Source organism: Ictidomys tridecemlineatus, chromosome 3 (genome assembly GCF_052094955.1).
Source record: "Ictidomys tridecemlineatus isolate mIctTri1 chromosome 3, mIctTri1.hap1, whole genome shotgun sequence".
Classification (NCBI taxonomy): Eukaryota; Metazoa; Chordata; class Mammalia; order Rodentia; family Sciuridae; genus Ictidomys; species Ictidomys tridecemlineatus.
The window spans coordinates 62,350,045-62,356,193 of record NC_135479.1 but is presented as its reverse complement, the minus strand read 5'-3'; the positions used below and the strand labels follow the sequence as shown (position 1 = coordinate 62,356,193).

Sequence of the window (6,149 nt, the reverse complement as noted above, 5' to 3'; positions counted from 1 at the left end):
GTGCCTTCTCTAAACTGTGCACTAGTCACCACTATGCAGTTCCAGAACATCTTCTGGAATTCGGTATCCATGACCACTGCCTCCCCACCCTCCTGCTAGTCCCTAGCGACCCCTTAGCTTCTAGTCCTGTGATATGCTGAGTCTGCATTTTTTAAACCAGTGCAGTCTGATTTCTTCTGGGCTGTGTAAAGTTGGCAGGGACTAATTATGTTTCCTTAGAAAGGAAAATGTCATAGAGATCTGTGTTTTATTATGTTTTTTTTTTTTTTAAGTTTTGTTACTGGGCTTGAGTCCAGAGGCACATTACCACTGAGCTACATCCATGGTCTTTTCCTTTTTCATTTTGAGTCTGCCTCTTGTTTGTTTGCTGTGGCTTCCCTAAATCTAAACCCTTTGCCTCAAAGCAGTGTTATTTGCAAATAAAAGTACTACTACTACTACTACTACTACTACTACTACTACTATTGACTACTACTACTAATAATGTCCAATGCCCGGAGAAAAGATAAATCTGCTTTGTAACAGGGAACACATCCAGCAGGCAAAACCAAAAATGTCCAGCTCCCTGTCATTAGAGTTTGTGATTCTCCACACCAGTGCTGAACAAGAGAGTATGTGGAGACATCATTTATACTAACATCAACAAGCCAAGTAAAATAATAAAGCACTTAGAAACATACACACTTGCAGTAGATCCTAAACATAAGATAAGCTTTATCTTGCATTACCAACCCACTTAAGAGAGAGCTCCAGGTTGAGAAACAGACCTGTGGCTCCCAGTGGGGGCACAGCCTGGACCCCACCCATTGAGCACCCCCGTTGCACCTGCTCCCATCCCAGAACTGCCCTTTACTTCTCCTATTATTTTTTTCTTTTTTGTATTTTTATTGAAACTAATTTATTTTAAAATGTAAGACTTTTTTAAAAAATGTTCAGCTAATTGGCTTTAAGTGCATTACACTGTCCTGTGTCTGGTACCCACACCCACCCATACCTGCTCTCCCTCCTGCTTGTCTCCAGGGACCACCCTCCCTCTGATCTTTCTCTTCTGGCTTTCTCATGTCATTATAGTCGGACTTTTGTGTTTGTCCACACAATATTGGCAGGGACTGTTAATTAATTTTCTTTGAATGGTAAATCCCATATAGATCCAAGATTTTTAGTTTTTTTTTTAAAATTAGTATTAGAAATTGAACCCAGGGGCACTTAGTGAGTGCCTCATCTCCAGTTTTTTTTTTCTTTATGAGATGGAGTCTCACTGAGTTCCTGAGGAGCTTCCTAGGTTGGGGAAACTGACCTCCAACTTTAAATCCTCCTTCCTCAGCCTCCTAAATCACTGGGATATTGTTATGTGCTACTCATCTAGCAGGTCTAAGTGTATATGTAAAAAGAAAGCTTCTTAGAAAATACTTTGATAACATTTAAGTTGAAAGCATTTTTTTTTCTGACTCAAGGGTCAGAATTCATAAAGGAAATGACTGCCTCTTGATAGAAAAACAAAAAGAACACAGATACTTAGAAAGACAAATTACAACTAGCAAAGTGTTCCTTAAACAACCAGAGACATGAAAAATTGTGCTCTGTATATGTTTTAAGAATTTAATGCATTCTGCTGTGAAATATAAATAAAACTTAAAATAAAATTGGACCCTCCCCCCAAAAAAACCTAGAGTGATACAAGATTAACATCCCAGGGATACGTAAAACTTCATGAGAAATTCATTTTTCTAGGGGGACAAAGAACAAATTCCTGCAATTCAAAAGGGAATCACTGCACATAGTAACTGTGAACCTTTGAATGTTGACACACCATGGTCAACACACTACTGAGAGTTTGTTTGTTTGTCCCCATTGATGGGCAGGTTTTAAGGCTCGTGCTGAACAGCCCTGGTGAGAATACAGGAGACAGAGGCCTGGGCAGATCCCCTGGGAGATGTGACCAGGGATACTCCTCAGAAACATTTGGCAGCACCCTTCCAAGTTCTTAGCATGTGTCCCTTCCTTCATCCAGCATGTTGAAAGCTAGGTACTTATCCTGCCAGCACTGTTGGAAATGGCCAGAACTGGAGTCATGTACAGGGGATGGATGGCCACATCTGCTCCCCATGTACCAAGGAACACTGTGGCTGATGAGGAGGGTCTGTCTGTGCCCACAAGGACAGAAGTCAAGGAAGCTGTTACATGAACTCATTGGTGTGTTCAGGGTGTCTCTATAGAGGATCTCATTTGATAAAGGACACATCAATGATATAAATCTGCAGTAAATGCAAGTGAGAACTGCTGTGGCTTTTTGCCACAGGATTTGGTACAGGACTAATGGTACCAGGAGACACACTGAGTATTATGGCCTGGCCTCCCACAGCGATTGCTCAATGTGTGGATCCATCCCTGGAACAGCACAGAAGGGCCAGTTCAGGTTCATAGAAAGGAATTATGGTGGGGCTGTGCTTAGCTTTCTCTTTCCTATCTGAGAAGGAGCATTCTTAATACAACTTGGATGAGCTTTGAATAGGCCAGACTGTAAAGTTACTGTAATATTAGCAAAACCTATAGGTACAGGGCAATATACCTCATTTCCATAGACAGAAAAATCCTTAATTCTGGTAGAATAAATTCAACAGAACATGATTAAATCATACACTAGGACCAAATGAGATTTATCCCAGTTGCAAAAATGTTTCAAAGCACAAAAATAATTCAATGTGGTCAACTGTACTGACAGAATGAAAGATAAAATCATATTATCTCATTAGGTGTAGAACGATGATTCTGAAAAAAATCAACACTCTTTCATGATGGATGGCCTACAAAAATTAGGTAAAAAGGAATGCACCACAAGACAAAAAAGGGCACACAGGATCTATCACATCAAATGTTGTATGTAGTGGCCGAAAAATGGAAAGCTTTTCCTTAAGATCATGACCAAGGTGAGGCTGCCCACCCTGCAGCAATGTCTGTTCCATGTAGTGCTGAAGACCCCAGACAGAGGAATCTGAGAGGAAAAAGAAACCACAGGAATCCAAACCAGGAAGGGCCGCCTCTGTTGGCAGAGGACAAGTCCTCTTCATAGAGAAATGCTACACTCTTTTCCAATGAAAACTGTTAGAACTAATTAACAAGTTCATTCAAGGTTCAGGAGACAAAACCCACCTGAGAAACTCAGATGCATTTCTATATCCTTAATAATCATCTATCAAAAAACCCCCAAATAGTAATATTCTTTTTACAATTGCACCAAAAAGAACTAAATACTTCGGAACAAATTGAGCCAAATGAATTCAAAGAAAGCAAATTTACATGTATGATACAAATTATAAAACACTGATGAGAAAAACTGAAGACACACATGCATATAAAGATATAGTGTGCTTATGGATTAGAAGAATAAAGATAGTTAAGATGTCCAGGCTACCCAAAAGCAAGAGATTCAGTGACGTTCCTGTCAATCTATCAATGGGAATTTTACTAGATATTGAAAGAAAATTCTTTAATTCATATGACACCACAAAAGGTAATAAATAGCCATCTCCTCCTGAGAAAAGAAGAACAAAGAAGAGGTATTACAGTAATTATTTTCAAATATACTGTAAGACTCTCAGAATCCACTCAGATACTGACATGAAAACTGACACAAAGAAGAGAGTAGAGAATACCACATGACTATGGAACACAAGAGAAAACTCAGATACAAACCCATGCACACATAGTCAATCACCAAAAGGCACCAAGAACTGACAATAGGGAAGGTAGAGTCTCATCAACTTATGGTGCTGGGAAAGCGGATATTTACATGCAAAGGAATGAAGCTGGACCTGTACAGTACATAAAAGTGAACTAGAAATGGATTAAAGGCACAGAGGCAAATCCACATTCAAAAGAGCTGGCTGCAACATTAAGCTAAGAAAATGGCAAACAGTTCATGCAACACACGACATGAGTTTCTCAGGGCCTCTAGGGTCCTCTTCCACGCTCGAAGGAAGGAGAGCACGAGGAACCCCTCTATTTATTAGGAAAAGACATTCAATAGAATATTCCAACCAAATAAGGTAGGGGATAGAATTTCAGAAGCGGGGTTGCCCAATCCCTTTGGGTAATGCTCAAGCCCAGAGCTGAAGCACTTCCTTGCAGAGCGAAGGTAAGGCCCACTTTGCTTCGCACAGTGTGTGGCTTGCGATGCCAGTTCAATACCTTCATTATTCAAGGCTGAGGGGATGTCCTTTGCTCCTGCGCAGGGTGGCCACCAACACTGAGATTTCATACTACCACAGCCAGAATGGCAATTATCAAGAATATAAATAAGGATAATTGTTGAGGATGTGGGAGAAAAAGTATGTTAATACTTTGTTGATGGCACTGCCAACTAGTACTACCAATTTGGAAAGCAGTGTAGAGATGACTCTAAATGGAACCACATATGATCCAGCTCTCCCACTTCTTGGTAATTATATAAAAAATCCCAAATCAGTATTCTATAGCACAATAGCCAAGTTATGAAACCAGTCTAGGTGCTGACCAATAGGATGAATGGATTAAGAACATGTGATATATATATATATATACATACACACAATGGAGTTCTACTCGGCCATAAAGAAAAATGAAATTATTTCATTTGCTGGTAAATCAGTGGAACTGGAGAACATCATGCCAAGTTATATAAGTCAGACTAAGAAAGCAAGGATCAAATGCCTTCTCTCATAAATGTAAGTTAGGGAGACAAAAGGGAATAAAGTTGGGGGATCTTCCATAAAATAGAAGGGATAGGAGTAGAAATAGGAAATAAAGGGTGAGGGAGGACAAGAGGCAAAGGGGAAGAATTTGGAGAATAAAGTTGATCAAATTATACTATGTGCATGTGTGAATATATCACAATGCAGTCCAATTTTATATGTAACTATAATGCATCAATTAAAAGAAAATCAATGAGAGACTGGGAAGATGGTAGAAGGGAGCAAGACAGCAATTCCCGATCTCCTCACCACACAGAAAGGAGGCAGTGAAGGAAAATCAGAATTGAGAGATGAGTGACAAAGGTTTAAAGACTCAGTATTACCAAGTCTTAGGTCTGGAAATACTGGATACCACAGTAGAAAATCAGCACACGTTTCCCTGATCTGGAACCCAGGCCAGGCTAGAGGAAGAGGTGGGGGGCAATAGAAAGAAAGACAGAGAGGGAGTAGACATTTACTTAAACTCACCCACTAAAAACATTTGGAAAGGCAGATAAAAATTTAAGTGTGATGGGAATAGCAGGGCCCTTATAACAGATCAAAGGTTAAAATCAAATTGTGAAAGGAAAGCTGAGCCAGGGGTTCACAGCCATCTCATGACAGGACATCTTCCTATGTCCAGACAGCTGCAAATGAAACCAGAGGGAAGTCCCCTGGAGTGAGACCTCATAGAAATAGAGCCAGAAAGAAGTTCTAGAGGAACCACTAGTAGATCCCAAATCACTGAAACTCCCTCCCCCAGAAAAGGGGGGTTGGGCAGAGTGGAGTTTGCTGGGAAGTGTGCTTAGCCCACCCACCTCTCTGCAACCCAGGCAAAGGCAGAGAAAAAAACAACAAAACAGCAACAAGAACAAAAAAACTCTCTGCAGCATTCGCTGACCCAGATAGTGACAAAGCAGCAAAGCCACTGTGGCCCTGAGCAGAGGAAAATGGATCCCTGAGGACCACAGCAGCACCAACCACTGACATAGAGGGGAAGCTCTGTGAGAAGTATAGAGACTGTCCTCTCAATTGTGGGTCAAACCAGAGGGAAGCTCCCTGAGATTCCAGTGACATAAGAGATTTGGTTGCCAGGTGGTAGTAGCTATGGTAGAAGGCTGCTAGGACAAGTTCCCTGAATATCCCAGGAAACTTAAGCAGTAGGCACCTGCAAACATAGCCCGAGGGAGGTTAGTTAAGGTGGAAAATTGTATGATCTAAGAAAACAGGGAAAGTCTGCTCCGGGCCTGGCCTGGCTCCCAGCCTGACCAGTGATCACAACTGTGAAGGAGAGGGCATTGTTTAGTCACTGGCTGGACCTTGTATCAGTCAGAGTCAACACAGGGAATCAGTGCCCTCCTTTATACCTGGAAACTTGAACCCAGATGAGCCACCTGAGTCCCTTTACTTCAATAACCCAGAGGGCAGCACTGGCCAGGG

General features: G+C 41.3%; 1 protein-coding gene across 1 annotated transcript in view; it reads right to left on the bottom strand.

Moving 5' to 3' along the window:
* Nucleotides 1–6,149, bottom strand: part of LOC110599559 (uncharacterized) — a 77,399-nt gene that overhangs the window by 22,906 nt on the left and 48,344 nt on the right. The gene's annotated exons all lie outside the window — the stretch shown is intronic.